Source organism: Amblyomma americanum, chromosome 10 (assembly GCF_052857255.1).
Source record: "Amblyomma americanum isolate KBUSLIRL-KWMA chromosome 10, ASM5285725v1, whole genome shotgun sequence".
Taxonomy (NCBI): domain Eukaryota; kingdom Metazoa; phylum Arthropoda; class Arachnida; order Ixodida; family Ixodidae; genus Amblyomma; species Amblyomma americanum.
In genome coordinates, this window is record NC_135506.1 from 28,392,224 (window position 1) to 28,408,841 (window position 16,618).

General features: G+C 46.8%; 1 long non-coding RNA gene across 1 annotated transcript; it reads left to right on the forward strand.

Moving 5' to 3' along the window:
- The first annotated feature begins 1,896 nt into the window (after positions 1–1,896).
- LOC144107123 (uncharacterized) lies at positions 1,897–4,676 on the forward strand. Its single transcript, XR_013309222.1, has 3 exons — positions 1,897–2,030; positions 3,283–3,415; positions 4,602–4,676. It is a non-coding gene; the product is annotated as an uncharacterized LOC144107123 (long non-coding RNA).
- Positions 4,677–16,618: the final 11,942 nt, after the last annotated feature.

The following is a 16,618-nucleotide window of genomic DNA, read 5'->3' on the forward strand; positions in this document are numbered from 1 at the left end:
ATCGGGTCTCCGGGTTGCGCACAAGCCCACAAACACTGTTGCGCTTTGCCTATTTGTTCCTAAAGACCGGCCGCCGAGAGAAAGAGCCCAAGGCATTGTCTACCAAATTCCATGCACCGACTGCGACGCAAGCTACATCAGCGAAACCAAAAATTTCAAATAAAGAATTCGGCAACATAAGAACGACGTCCGCAAATTCGCAAGAGAGCGCAATCCAGTAGCCGAACATTCCGAGGACTCCGACCATAGAATCAACTTTGAAGAAACCCGCATCCTCGGAACCGAAACAAATTACCACAAGAGGTTACTTCTGGAATCCTGGCATATCCAAACCACGCCGAAAAATATCAACCGCACAAAAGGAAACCTTCCCCCAGTATATGCCCAGGGACTTCGCTCTTCAACGAAAAAAAAGTCTCCATTCAGCACCTCCCTGCAGTGCGCCAGCGTGACTAACAGCCTAAACCCCCCTCCCCCGCGCCTTTCGCAACACAGCTGTCGTTCTTAACACCCCCCCCCCCCCCCCTTCATACTTAAAAGACGCTAGCTATTGCCCTCAGTCACCCCTGATGAAGGAGCCGAGTCTGCTTGGAAACTTTCTGTTAAATTTAAAATTTTGGTTTGAAATGTGCAGTTTATTATAATGCATCACTCTGCACAAAATTCAGCGATCATGGGGGACAAATGTGAGAGCATAGCGGTGAAGAGCTGGCGCGCCTTCTTTTCAGTATTGTGCACAGTGCTTAGACACTCAAATATACTCCAAGATACGTCGGTGGCCTGTGTATCCATTGCATGAATACAGTAAAGCGTGTGGAACCGTTCTTGTAACAAGTGCGCCACCCAGAAGAAACAACTGAACAATTATCAACGTGATTCTAAAGAGAAAAAAACTTCATGGCACACTCAATGAAATTACTTTTCCAGGTAAATCTGTAGCAGTGTTAGTTGTTCTTGAGCGCCACAGCAACACTGCAAAAAAGGGTGCGCAACATGTAAATTAGGCTATACTGACTGTCCCCTCAAGCCAGATGTTTGATGAAGTTCAATCAAAGTAAAGATTGCAAGCTGTAGCCTATTTGAGAGTGTTTAAGTGGAAATTTTATAATCAACATTACAAAACCATATCGGTCCGCAGCCATCTAGAAATCGTAGTTTTTCCCTTATCATCAGTTTTTGGTATTGAGACATTATAGATTTTGGTAAACATCGGCAGCAAAAATCCCTCATCAATACTGGTTTGAGCAAGTTTTAGGAGAATAGGAAATAAAATATCTTTATCTTATAAAATTGGCCTGAGAGCCCGTCAGGTCCCGGAGTTTTCGAAGGTTTCAATCTGTCAGTTCCATCTTATTCGCCAAAGGTTTAATGACCATTTACTCCGGCGCATTCATATTCACAAAGTGGAGCACTGATTGACACCCAGCGCGCACGCAACATGAACACCATCAACCTTGCTTGCAGTGGTAGAAAAAAGGAGTATTGATTCGCAAACTCATTAACCATTGCATCTGTACTTGGCCAGGACGCCACCAGAGTTGAGCTGAGAGACCATCTTGGCAACCACGTGGCGACACCTCATAGTGCAAATAAAGCACGATTGGTGTAAGTTCGTACACGGGCCGCCCGAACTTTTGAAAGTGATACTATTAAGTTTCAGCTGCAAAATGCGGCCACGCTATCGCCGCAGATGATGATGTTGATGTCCTAAGCCTTGTGTTATGCTGCACCACCTCTCGCGCCGTGCATTGCAGACCGTCGCCTGCCTCAACATAACTCTATCTGCTCCGTCCCACGGCACTGCCCTCGCATCGTCGTTTTCTACGTAGCAAAAAACCGAGAGAGCGCGTGCTTCTGCCAGTTGCTCGTGGCCACCAGCTGGAGGGAAGACGTAGATGAAGTGAGCACAACCGTTGCCCGTCTCCCTGCGCTTCGAACGCGTGCTGACTCTCGAGCTGCTCTGCGATCTCGGTGCACCCGTTGGTTCCGTCTGCCTACCCGGTGCATCTGCGCTTGCTCTTCAATTTCTGGTACGTTTCCAGCATTGTCTTCTTGTTTCCCGGGGTAGCTGAAAGCGTGAACATCGGGTGATGACCATAAATTCTCCTGGCTACGGGAGCTCCCCCTGGTCGGCCTCTTTCCCCTGATCATGGTTACTTGGCTGCTTCTTGCGTCGCGCAGTAAGCTGCATCCCCGTTGCTTTCGTCTCCGGGGATGGGAGCTTCATGAGACTAAATTACCACGAGGCAGTACGGGCAGCTATGAGACCCTCCGCCACGAACTACATGGGAACCACTGATGGACGGATGTTCGGCACTCGCGGAATAGTTAGCAGATCGCAAGACCAGGGATGTGTGGCCGTCTCACTCACGTCTGCCTCCTTCGCCAATCACCCGGTGAGCGCGTTTGTAACTCTTTATCTGGCGCGTTCAGAAGGGTTAGTCCGTAGTGTAGACCCACGAATGAGGCCGTCTGAGGCGCTAAGCAAACTAACTTTGAATTGTCATTCACCGATGCAGTCGAGTAGAGGATAGGAGGGACACACCCACCAACATATTCATCGATGCGTTTACGCGGCCCACTTGCCCACCTGTACGCAAGGTGTGGCCATTGGTCTTTCTCGCTGATCAGTTCACAGCTGAGCGTCTGCAGTGCCGTAATAATGGAGCTTTAGCCATAGTGCCAGTACCTGCAAATATAGACCTCTCACTCTAATGCTATCATTGCGAAAGACGTCTCACTGTCCGTATTTTTCTCTTCCTCGATATGTCTTTCTCACTCCGCCCTTCCGATTTCTCAATTTATATGGACGAATATTTAGCAGTAGTCCAGGTTTTGCGTAAGTTGCGCAGCTCTTCTTTCTTCTGCCGTATTTTTGACGGATTCGTTGCCCCTGTGTTCCTCTCTGACTGCGTCTACGGAGGCACTGGCACACCGCTCGCTGAATGTTTTGCAACCACCCCACGTGTGTTCATTGTAGTTGGACCTGATGCGTGCACACAGAGGTATTAATTTAAATGACGATGCTGATACATTGGCGAAGGCCCGTCGTAAAGGCCCAGTCATGACAATGCTTCCGCGTTGCGCATATATTACAGCAGCCAGGTTAGCAGGTGTCTGCTGTTGAAGGATTTTTTAGCCTCAACAGTTACCTCCAATCCCTATTTCCCGCACCTTCTCTTTACGTGGTGCAGTAAACATTGGCAATCACGCAATATTGAGGTTTCTTCACGCGTCTGCGTTGTCGCGTACGTACCTGCTACCTGTGTTCTACCCGCGTAGGTCTGGTCTGGCGGTATATCCACTGCTACCCCTGTGCGCTTAACCCGGAACGACCGATCATTTCTTGGTGACCTGCCACTTTTTCTCCTCTATACGGAGGCGCCTGCTACAGCACCTGTTGCGACAGCACGATGTAAGTTTCTCTTTCGTGGTTGTTTCTCTCTCTTGGTGCTTCTACCTCTGCGACCAGCAGCAGGTATGTGCTCTCCGCCATTTATAGTTTCGTTGAGACATGAAATTGCTGCCATGCCATGAACGTTGTTTTCCGAATTCCGTCATCCGGCTACAGTTCTTCATAATTCACAACCAAAAGCTTTTTAACGGCTTCAAGTACGGGCACAATATCAGTTTCAGTCACGAATCATATAGTTTTTCACTTGTTCATAAATTAAATCGCCAGATCGGCGTTCATTTTTAACAGTTTTTGGGCACATTTCAGGCGCTCTTTGTGTCTTGGCCCAGTGGGTACGCTCCATTATCCCCTTGAGTCAACAACAGAATGCGTGCTTTCACACTGATTCTAATGTAGTACACATGTGTCTGTAGTTCTGAAATAATTTTACAACGATGAAGTTGGGAGAATCTGTGAGCACATCGTAAAATGGGAATCTGAAACTTATGTGCCAGTTATGCGTATTATGAAAGCTTCACTAAGATGTCGTCAGAAAAAAACAATGAGCATAACACAGGGACGTGTCCCGTGTTATCTCATGTTGCAGCAGTTTTGTTCCGATCTTTGTGCCTTGTCCTGTGTTGTAGCGTGCGTGAGAAAAAAGGCCTGTGCATTGCTTTCTTAAAACACTCTTCGATTGCTTTGAGGCCGTGGCCGCATTTTAGTAGGGGTTAAACACAGCAAATAAAATACCCTCTATCGAGATTTCAAATGAAACGTGGGTGGTCGAAATTATTCCACCGTTGTTTCTTAAACGGATTGCCCGCTGCACATCACCGCTGAAGGCCTCATGCGCTTTGGATAAATGACCAAGAGCTTTTTGACAAATTCAGTTAAGAATCTCTTCTTGGAAAACCTGGCTATTCCTTTTGGTCTCTTCCCGCATAATGAGGTCGGAATGAAATAAGGAGCGTCGCCTTTGAAACAGGGCAGTGGCTTGCACTGCCATGCAAGTTATTTCTTTATTAAAATTTCTGTACGGGCCGCGCGAACATTTGAACAGCTGCAAAAATTTGACTAGGCTATCGCCGCAAATGATGTTGATGTCCTCAACCTTGTGTTAAGCTACACCACACTCTCGCGCCGTGCATTGCAGAACGTCGCCTTCCTCAAAATAATTCCATCTTCTTCTTCTTCTTCACCCCAGGTACATGGCACATACCCACGCTGAGGGATTGGCCAAGGTGTAGTAGAATAAACAAAGAAGTTTCCATGGAAGATGGCGAAAAAATTGTAGCACCAATCGTGAATTTTTAAAAATCAATGAATAAAAACAACAGAACAATATTGACAGTTAAATAACACACAGCATTTTGGTCAACTGTGGTGTACTGGTGGTGCCTACGTGGTCATCTCTGGTGAAGCCATTCTGTGTGGGGGATTTGGCCAGGTCTCAGGTTAGGTCTGTAGGCCAGGTTAATGTGCATTTGAGGGTGCGTTTGGCTCAGGTATGTCGCTGACCTCCCCGGGTGGAGGGTCGGCAACCCGGCTTGCCAGCTTGCCCACCCAAAGCTTGCCGCTAGAAAATGTTCGTAAAAATGGAATTGACATCATCTCTGTGGCTCTCGTGCCGATCGGTGAGAGAACGATCAAGACGAAAAGCTCCAAGGTCCTTCAGCAGGAGCTAAGATCTCTCACTACCCACTACCTCCAGATCTCTGAGGTGCGACCGTTCAGCCGGAGAGGCATTGTTTGCAGGTCCGCTGACATTGATTGTGTCACAGACCTGCTCCAGTGCAAAAGTTTTCAGTCATTAGCGGTTAAAGCCTTCATCCCGGAACAGCTCGCATGTTCCAAAGGTATTGTTCGTGGCGTGGACCCAGCATCTTCCCCGCAGGATATACTGGAGGAGTTTCAGGATGCAGGTGTGGGGGTTCTTTCTGTCTACCGGTGCAGTAGAGAATTCAGTGGTGTGCGTGTTGCGACAGAGTCAGTTAACACTACGTTTGCTGGTTCCTCCTGTCCTTCTGAACTCAACGTTTGGCCGATAGCGTATCGTGTGGACCCTCTGCAGCCCCGTCCTCTTCAGTGCAACAACTGTTGGCGTTTCGGTCACAGTGGTAAACCGTGTAAGTCGGCGACCCGCTGCCGTGTTTGTGGAGAAGGGCATTCAGATGACAGCTGCGCCTCTGATCAGCCCCAGTGTTTGCCTATGCAAGGGCAACCACTCAGCTGATGATGTCAACTGCTCGAAACGAGCCGACGAACAAAGCCTGCTCGATATCATTCAAGCGAAACGATGTCGAGAGCAGATGCTTATGCACTTCTGATCGGAGGGATACTACATATGCCAGCCGTGCGCGAAGCTCTGTTGCTGATATACCGTCAAGTTTGACTACTTCAATAGTGTCCTCAGTAGAACAGGCTCTTTCTGTGGTGGTCGAGCGAATGCTGGGCAGTTTCACCGAGGCTCTATCTTAACTTGTTGCTGGCCAATCTCTGCCTACTGAATCACATGTTTCGACGGCTACGCCGGCATCACTCCCAAGTGCTGCTAGTAAGAGTCATTCCATGTCGCCTCCTACCGTGCCCCAAGTACCGCCTGCCAACAGCGCTCCTCACAGTGTTGCTCACGTAGATACTTGTAGCATGGACGTTGAAATGCTCACCACTTCCCAGAAGCGTCGAGCTTCTTCCTCACCCTCGAAGTCAGCTGTTCCGCAAGTCAAAGCAAAGAAAGGACCCCCCAAAATAATTCCCAAGACTGATGTGGCTGAAGGAGGCTGTTGATGCCTCTTTAATCAGTCGATAATCATGGCGGGTCTAAAAGTTATGCAAGTGGAATTGTCGCTCCGTACTTTCTTCTTTACCGGATCTTGAATTACTTCTTCATAACATAATCCAGATATTGTGATTTTACAAGAAACGTGGCTCTCTCCACCTAAATCATTCACATTAAAACAATTTTGTGTTTTCAGGGTAGATCGCGTTAATGGCAGGGTGGTGGGTTAATAACTATGATCTCTTCGAAAATATGTCACCGGGCATCAATCTCGCAGACAGTTATTCGCCCTGACTATGAGTTGTTGGCGGTTGAAATCTCCCTTCCACAGTGCGCCAAAGTCACTATTGCTAACGTCTACTTCCCAATCGGTGTTCACAGGACAGACTGTTTGGATACCTTACTGAGCTGCGCAAACAGCACAGTCATCGCAGGAGATTTTAATTCGCACCACAGTGTCTGGGATAGTCGCTCTAACTCCTGCGGCCAGCTTGTGTGGTCCTGGATGTCAATGAATGCAGTGCGCTGCTGTAATTCCGGAGCAGTAACCTTTATGCGAGGAGGATCCCGTTCAATCATAGATTTAACATTAGCTTCTCGTGGGGTTAGCGTATCTGTATGGTCAACTGAAGACTCAGGTACATCTAGTGACCACTTCCAATAACCTTTTCTATTATAACCTCGCCTATCAGAAAAGGTGGTGCAACCTTGAAATTTGTAAACCGCATTATGTACAAAAATTGATTTCTGCCTCACTCCCTCCATAGTTAGCTCAGGTCGAGCACAAAGAGCTCAGCGGACAATTACCTTTCTGCAAGATGCTGCTGAGACCTCTGTATTCTCGGTGTGCACTACTGCTCCTGCTAGACAGCCGTCTCCTTGGTGGACGGAGGAGTGTGAGAAAGCTTATCGTCGTAGAAAAGCTGCCTGGAAAAGCCTTTCCTATAATCAGAGCCCAGCTAATTGGATAAATTATAATTTCTCTGCATGTTTCAAAAGAACTGTTAAAAAGGCAAAGGAGGATTATAATCAAAATTTAAAATCACTTATCTCTCAAAACCCCAGAATAAGAAGGCTCTCTATAGATTCATGGCGCAGAATAACAGCTCTCCGGCCTCCAATCGCATAAGGTCAATGGTAATGTCTCCGCAGGAGGCTAAGCAAAACCTTGAACGCATCGCGCAGGGGCTGGCCTTACGTTTCCAGGTACAGAAAGCAGAACCTTTGCACACTCTCTCCTCCAGCTCGGACTATCCTGAGGTCGACGTGTCGGAGCTCCTGCAAATTGTTTCCTCGATGCAGTCTGCTGCTCCGGGATCTGACGGGATTACTGTGGGCATGTTAAAGATTTTAGCGCACGACTTTCCAACTCACCTTCTAGATATTGTAAATGCGTCATTGGAAACCTCTTGATTCCTCACAGTTGGAAAATTGCGAAAATAATTTTACTTTTAAAAAATGCAGACAATGGATTTCAATTAGACAATATTCGGCCGATTGCTTTAACCTCAAATTTAGTAAAGCTAATAGAAAGAGTAGTACACAGTCGCCTCACAAAGCATGTTCATCACATTAACGGCCTCAGCCCCGCACAGATTGGCTTTCGTCGCGGTTGTTCCATATGGTCCGCGAATGTGGATCTCGAGAGCCGAATACGACTCTCAATGCGCCAGAGAGAAGTTTCGGCCTTGGTGACGCTTGACGTTGCGAAAGGCCTATGACAGCGTGAGCACACAGTCCTCATTAACAATCTTGCTCAACTACAACCACCGCATTACCTCTACGCCTGGATTTGTGAATTTCTAACAGATAGATTTTTCTTCTGTACCGACGGATCTTTTTGTTCTAATACCTATGGTCAGTCAAGAGGTGTGCCGCAAGGCTCTGTTCTTTCTCCGCTGCTTTTCAACATATTAGTTTCGGGACATCCCCATTCATCCTAACGTTACAGTTTATGTATACGCAGATGATATAGCTTTGTTCGCATCAGCAAAGATATTCATGTGCTTTACGGGTATTTGCAGGCATATCTGAATGCTCTTGAAGTCTGGTTGGACCAAATCAATTTATCACTTAATGTCAGCAAATGTGGCGTGCTGGTATTTCCACCGACGCTCCTATGTACTTCTCGCTAGCCTACCGCTCCACTCCCATTCCGCAGGTGGAGTCGGTTAAATACCTTGGTGTTACTTATGACCAAAATTTGGACTGGCGACACCATATTAAGAATAATGTTATTAAAGGGGAACGTGCACTGGGCCGTTTGACCCGAGTTGGCAATAAAAACTTTGGCATGCGTCGTGGCACGCTACTGTTGCTCTATAAGGCTTATATGAGACCGATTCTGGAATTTGGTTGCCCGTTGTTCTCTGGTAGCGCGAACTACAAGCTGCAGCCATTAGCCTTACTGGAAAGGCGTGCCCTACGGCTATGCCTCGGGTTCCCAAAATCAGCTTCCAACCCTGTCCTTTATCTGGAAGCCCGTATCCCCAACCTCTATTCCCGCTTCCAACTTCTAACAGTGCGTACTTTCCTTAAGTCTTTCGACCCGGCCCCAGGCGTTAGTATTCCAATTTTTGTATCCCAACCACACCTTTTTTTGACTAATCACTGGCCACGTTATCAGCTTCCACAAGTTAGGTTCACGCAGAATCTGTTAGCTCCGCTTCAGGTTGATCTGATCTCCTTGCAACGAGTTGCTGACACGCAGGCTGATCCCGTCTTCTATTACGACTTTATTTTCCCGTCCCATGCGAAGCATATGCCCGCACATACCCTAAATGGTCTTCTTTCTGAACACCTACAGAATTTTCCACATCATACTGTTCTCTCCACTGATGCCTCCGGCAGCTGTGAGAAGGCGGCGATTGGCATATATTCGCAGGATCTAGCTTGGAGCTACTCCGTTCGTATTCCTGATTATACTCCTATATTCTTCGCAGAGTTTTCGGCCATTGGTTTGGCTCTTCTCAAATTCCCAGACATGTCGCACGGGTTCTTATTCTTACAGACTGCCTTTAAGTTATTGTCTCTCTCCAAAATTCGGAAAAATCTTTCTTGACTCGTTCACTTAGGTTTTTTGTTCCGAGCACAGTGCGCGAGATCCGTTTGGTCTGGGTACCTGGGCATTCAGGCGTCTATTTTAACGAGGTGGCTGAGTTATTGGCAACGTCAGCTCTCAGCGCACCTGTAATATATCCCGTCCCTCACCTCATTCTGTTAGCAGCTTCACGTTTCCAGCGGTTCCAACATATTTCAGCCATTTTGAGTGATCCGTTGCTCAATACCGTGGACATTCAGCACCTAAACTACCCATGGAATGTCCGGTAGTGTAAGTCAAGGCTTTGTGAAGTGTCCATGACGCTCCTACGATGTAGAATCCCTCACTTAAACTTGTACTTATGCAGGTGTGGGTTCGCTGCGACAAACCTTTGTGTATCATGTGGGCAAGTTGAATCAATCGATCATTTTCTCCTCTCTTGCCGGCGGTTCGCGGTTCAGAGAAAGCAATATCTGGATGTTCCTCTTTTCGCGACTAGGACTGCCTCTGTCTCTGCAAGTTCTTCTATCGTTCGGTTGCGAGCGCCAAAGGATTCCCGTTAAGCAGTGTATGCGGCCGCCTTCACGATTACATAAGTGCAACTAATCGAATATCTTGTTAGCTATATACAAAATTCTTTCGCATGTCCAAAAAGGCTAGATTGATTCTATTCCGATGACTCATACCTCTTGAATTCATTTTATTTTCCAATTTTTTATCTTGATTCAGTCTTCTGACGTTTCCTTCCCCGCGCAAATGCTTCATTGGCATTCTACTCTATACCTTGGCCAATCCCCCCCACGTGGGTATGCGCCATAGCACTTGAGAAAGAAGAAGAAGAAGAAGGAGAAGAAGAAGAAGAAGAAGAAGAAAGAAGAAGAAGAAGAAGAAGAAGAAGAAGAGAAGAAGAAGAAGAAGAAGAAGAAGAAGAAGAAGAAGAAGAAGAAGAGAAAGAAGAAAAAGAAGAGAAGAAGAAAAAGAGAAAAAGAAGAAAAAGAAGGAAAAGAAGAAGAAGAAGAAGAAGAAGAAGAAGAAGAAGAAGAAGAAGAAGAAGAAGAAGAAGAAGAAGAAGAAGAAGAAGAAGAAGAAGAAGAAGAAGAAGAAGAAGAGAGAGAAGAAGAAGAAGGAAGAATTCCATCTGCTCCGTCCCAAGGCATACTGACCTTGAGAGTCGTATTAAATTAGCTCGCAATAGAAAACAGTTTGCTGCGCTTGTCACCTTGGATGTCAGTAAAGCATACGACAGCGTGGAGCACTCGACTCTATTACTAAGATTACAGGAACTCAACTTCCCAAGCTATTTTGTAGCCTGGATTTCTGTTTTTTTAGAAATAGAGAATTTTACTGCTGCCAAAATGGTGTTTCCTCAAGGAGATTTCCACAGACAAGAGGTGTTCCGCAAGGATCAGTTCTTTCACCTGTTCTTTTTAACATTTTTCTAAGCTCAATTCCATGCATTCAGAATGTGAAAACTTATGTGTACGCCGACGATATTGCATTTTTTTGCATCAGCAGGTGACATTCACACTCTTTATCGAACCCTGCAAAATTACCTCAATGTTCTTGACAACTGGCTAGGAAGAATTCATCTGTCCCTTAATGTGAAGAAATGCGCATTGTTAGTATTTCCAGTTTCTGTTGCTGTAAACATCTGCTGGTTTATAGAAATAACATAATACCTCAAGTTCAGACGGTGAAGTATCTCGGTGTAATATACGACTCTACTCTCTCCTGGCGGCCACACATTGAGCAAGTTTCTGCAAAAGGAGTTCGGGCCATTGGCATCCTGCGCAGGCTTTGTAGTGCTAGGCCAGGCATGAGAAGGCATACGCTTCTGATGATTTATAAAATGTACGTCCGCCCAATTTTGGAGTTTCGGGTGTGTTTTATTTCTCAGGAGCTCCTGCCTATAAACTTCGCCCTCTTGTGCTTTTGGAGCGTGAGGCGTTGCGCCTTTGTCTGGGGCTTCCAAAATATGTCGCCAATGCTGTTCTGCACCTTGAGGCGCGAATGCCTTCGTTATCAGCTAGGTTTCGCCTTTTAACAGTTCAAACATTTTTAAATTTGTGCGACTCACCTCTTCACGCTTCCAGTATAATATTTCTTAGTCAACCTTCCGCCTTTTTTGTGCTGCCTGGTCTCGATTTCATACCCCGCAGATATGTTACGTGCAGTCCCTCCTTGATCGCATAAATATTCATTTCACTGATGTCCGCCAAATATATAACAACTCCTCATCTGTCCAGATTGAATTCGATGACATTTTCCCATCGAATGCAAAGCTGCAGCCCTTCCAGCTTCTTCAGGGTCTATTGCAGGACCACCTAAGGTCCTTTCCCTCTCATGTTCTTATTGCTACCGATGCCTCGCAGGATCGCGAAAAGGCAGGTGTGGGAATTTTTTCACCTTCACTGGATTGGTCTTTTTCTCTCCGTCTTCCTGACTTCACTCCAATTTTTCTGGCTGAATTATTAGCAGTAATCTTAGCCTTACGAAAATTAGAATCTACCGTTTCCCAGGTCGTGGTTATGACAGACTCTCTGTCCATTTGCTCTTCCTTATCCTCACCCACTGACTCTCGGCCATTACGCCTCTTTAAGTTCCTGATTCCGCTGCATCTAAATTCGGTAAGGCTGCTTTGGGTACCAGGCCACATGGGCTTTCAGTTAAATGAGGTTGCAGATTCCTTAGCAAGAGCCTCTCTCAGCGGCCCAATTGTTACTGTCCTACCATCGTGTGCATATACAGCTGCGGTGAGGTTTCGCAGCTACACAATATTTTCAGGAATTTGCTGCCTCGGCTCTTACATCATCTCCCGAATATCAGCATCTTCTGCATCCTTGAGTAGCAAAGACTGGCGCTCACGCAGACTAGAGGTCTCTTTCACGCGTTTGCGTGGCCGGGTTCCCCTTCTAAATTTCTACCTTCACAGATCTGGACTGGCAGCTTCCCCACTGTGGCCCTTTTTGTGCCGAACCTGAGACAATGGATCACTTCCTGCTGTTCTGCCGCCGCTTTTCTCATTTGAGGAAGCGTCTTTTGCAAATTCCATTTCATCAACTGGCTTGCCTGTGTCTTCCGCGGTTGTTCTTTCCATTGGCGCTTCTTTGCTTGGACGAAGCGACAGGAGTGTGCGCTCTGCTGTGCAAAATTTTCTTCAAGAAACGCAGCGACTCCCATTCTAATTTTTTTTTTCCCGATCTCAGTCAGTAAGACATTGCAACATTACAGGCATTGTGTACTATTATGCACATTAAGCAATTGTCCCGTCTTCGATCTCCAAGTTAACTGAATCGCTTTCCTTCCCTCTTCCAATCTATCAGACTACATACTATTCCACTGCTTTTCCCGTCAAAAATTTCGTGTATCCAGTAATTAACCGCCTGTGTCTTGGCCACTCCCCCGTAGTGGGTATGTGCCAGCAACGTTTGAGGCCTTCCTTCCTTCCTTCCTTCCTTCCTTCCTTCCTTCCTTCCTTCCTTCCTTCCTTCCTTCCTTCCTTCCTTCCTTCCTTCCTTCCTTCCTTCCTTCCTTCCTTCCTTCCTTCCTTCCTTCCTTCCTTCCTTCCTTCCTTCCTTCCTTCCTTCCTTCCTTCCTTCCTTCCTTCCACGGCATTGCCTGCGCATCGTCGTTTTCTACGTAGCACAAAACCGAGAGAGCGCGTGCTTCTGCCAGTCTCTCGTGGCCACCAGGTGGAGAGAAGATGTAGATGAAGTGAGCACAACCATTGCCCGTCTCCCTGCGCTTTGAACGCGTGCTGACTCTCGAGCTGCCCTGCGATCTCGGTGCGCCCGTTGGTTCCGGCTGAGTACCCGGTGTTTCTGCGCTAGTTCTCCAATTTCTGGTACGCTTACTGCATTCTCTTCTTGTTTTCCGGCGTAGCTGAAAGCGTGAACATCGGCTGGTGTCCACAAGTTCTCCTGGCCACGGGAGCTTCACCTGGTCGGCCTTTCTCCCCTGATTAGTTGTTGCTTGGCTGCTTCTTGAGTCGCGCAGTAAGCTGCATCCCCGTTGCTTTCGTCTCTGGGGACATTACTTGTATGCGGTACAGGCAGCTCAGAGATCCACCACACCGCACTATAGGGGACCACTGATGGATGGCCGTTCGGCGCTCGCGGAGTAGTTTGCAGACCGCCATACCGGCATGTGTGGCAGTCTTGCTCACGCCGCCTCCTTCGCCAATCACCCGGTGAGCGCGTTTGTAACTCCTCCACTGGCGCCTTCAGATGGGTTAGTTCGCGTTTGAGACCCATGACTGAGTGCCTTCGAGACGGTAGAGAAACTACTTTCCGATGTAGTCGCGTCACGGATAGGACGCAGATACCCAACGACATAGTCATAGCTACATTTACGGGGCCCACTTACCCATCTGAAGTCAAGGTGTGGGCATTGGTCTCTCTCGTTGATCAGTTCACATCTGGGCCTCCACAGTGCCGTAATTAATGGAGTTTTAGCTATGGTATGAAGACCTGTATATCGGGACCTGGTTGCTGCGGGTGCGGAGAGAGCCACGAACAAAATGGTTGTACTGAGTAGATGCGCTCTTTGTGTGCTGGTGGTGGCCAGTCAGCAAGCCACTTTGACTATTAAGCGGGGGCCGCAGAAGTTCAGGTGCTACCGTTAACAAGCGGATGTGTACTAGACGAGAGACTCTAGCAGCTATAAAGAATAAGGCACCTGGCTATCCATTGGGCAGCAGGCATGCAACTGTTGTGGATTCCACCTTGTCGCAAACGATAGCTTTGTGGTGGAAAACGCAATTGCGAGTGCCATGGATCTCGTTTTGGCGCATTGGCATCAGCTTTCATTGCACCTTCCCAATCCTGTGCCATTGGCTACCAATCCATTAGCTTTGTCTACTTCTTCAACAAGATATCCGAATCACAATCTGGCGGAAGTGCCAGCCAGTGCGTTGACATGAAGAGTGACATTAGAGCTCAAAACAACTGCGGGCATTCATTAGCTGTTGCTGGTACGGCTTGTCCTCTGAAGTGGACAAAATAAATGGTTGCTCTAACCTAAAGTCGGTATTTTGGAAGAGGTGGTATCCGCTGCGGCACTACCGAAAAAACCGAGTCCCTCACATTGTCGCAGTGGAACCACCTGTCAATTCTCTCCGCTTCACAAAATTTAGTTTGTTAAACCAATAGTCTAACTCAAGATGTACTTGCACTTTCTGGAAATGTGGCTTACTCAAGATTACACATACAATCCAAACGAAATTATACCTCTTCCACACTTTATCGTGCATCAAGAGTTGGTGGTTATAATGGTTCGTGCCCTCAAAATGTTGCCACAGGGCACATGTATCATTGCAATATGTGGACAGTCAGTGCAAAATACAGGCTGTGGATCTGAACGTCCTGAATACCAACTATCACCTTAGCTAATGTACATTTTCTAACAGGTGTGCATGACATTCGTCCTCACCACTCGTTTTTATCGTGTTGCAGGCCACAAGTTTGAATTCTCGGTGATTTAACTCGCATCACGTTCCGTGGGAGTATAGAACAGATTGCTACGATAACCTCGCAACCTAAATTCTGGGCTCCCCAAATTCCTCCGAGGCTAGTCTTGCTCTGCATTAGACCTAAAGTCTTCCTCCTCTCGGATGGATTTTTCTCCTTGGGCTCCAGTTGACGGTGCTTCCAATAGGGATTACCTACCGATCAGCTTCCAGATTGCGTGCCCGCTGATCATCCCAACAGCCAACGGCACACATCCTTAAAATACAACAGCTTTAAAGACATCTTCGGGTAAGATCTTGAAGCATTTTCTAATTTGGACAGTGGGGACAAGGCCTTCCGAATTTGTTTTATTTTGGACGGAGCTTGAAAAAAATTTTTCGTAAAGGTCATTACAGCCACCGCGCCATGCTTTTGGGGGAATGTGGTTTGCACATGGCACTATAGGCGCCGGAAGGTTGCATGGAAAAAAACTTCTACTTAATCAATGCCCCAAAGAAAGGATCGATTATAATTTCATTGCGCCTATATTGAAGAGCACCATATCTCGCGCAGGAAAGGTGTACGATACACAATGCTCTGAATTTCTTTCTATATCAGCAAAATCTGCGAGCGTTATTTAATTTCCTAACCAAAAGGAAGCTGACCACGACCGCAATAAAAGCAGCCTCCCTAGTACAGAAAACGGATGAAATTTTCGAGAATTCAACGCACATTGGTGGATTTGGGGGAGGTGTCCCTCAGTGAGGTCTCGCAAACTGTGTCCCGCCTTCCACCGGCGGTCCCTGGCACTGACGGTTTCACTTCTTACGGCTTACTGGCACTTATAAATTACTCTCTTTATGGTGCATGGATCTCAAACAAGTAGCGTCTAGCGAATGCTGTCCCTTTGCCAAAAAAGGAGGGAGAAGGTTAAGTGTTAGACAATGTAACAACGATTGCTTTAATTCCGAATCTCGTTAAGTTATTTGAACGGGTGTTTCGTTGTGAAATCATGCCAATCATTTCAGATAATGGGTTTCTGAATCCTTGCCAAATAGGCTTAAGGCCAAGATGCTCTATATGGTACACTCATACCCGACCGGAGAGCCGCATGCAGTTAGCTCGTCGCCGAAAGCAATATGCCGTGCTTTTTACACTAAATGTGTCTAAGGCTTATGACAGCGTTGAGCACTAGAGGTTGTTGCAAAGTTGGCCGGCAGCAGCGCTTCCGAGTATTCTGCAGCATGAATTTTGGAATTTCTGGCTGACGGAGGAAATTTATTGATTCCAGAATGGTATTTTTTCTGAGAGATTTTGACAGAAGAGAGGGGTGCCCCAACGTGCGATCCCCTCGCCTGTTCTTTTCAACGTTTGATGTGGTTGTATTTCGTGCAGTCATAAAGTGATAACCTATGCGTAGGCAGATGAAATTGCGTTTTTGTTTTGCTTCGTGGAATGATCGACACTCTGTGCATCAGTCCGTATAGAGTCTTACCTCAATGTCCTGGAGCCGTGGTTAGACGATATTTAGCTCTCCCTTAATGATAAATGTATGCATTTTATTAGTTTTCCAGCTCTCTTATAAAGTTAATATCTCTATTGTTTATCGCTATCATGTAATTCATCAAGTGCAAGCAATCAAATTCCTCGGGGCAATTTATGATAAGCAGCGCTTCACATTAATGGCGGGCCCGTAGAGAGAAGATCAATGCGGAAGGAGCCTGAGCGATCAGCATGCTGAGCAGGCGAAGCAACATGCGTTCCGTAACGAGAAGGCGCTCACTTCTGATGATTTAGAAATTGTATTGTCAACCAGCTATAAAATTCGGCTCTGCAGCATGCCTTGTTCACCGCAGCTACTACAGACAAGCTTCGTCCCCTCCTTCTTTTGGCCCTTAAAAATGCTCTATAGACAGTCTATAGACTTCTTATAGACTGTTGCCTTGATATAGATA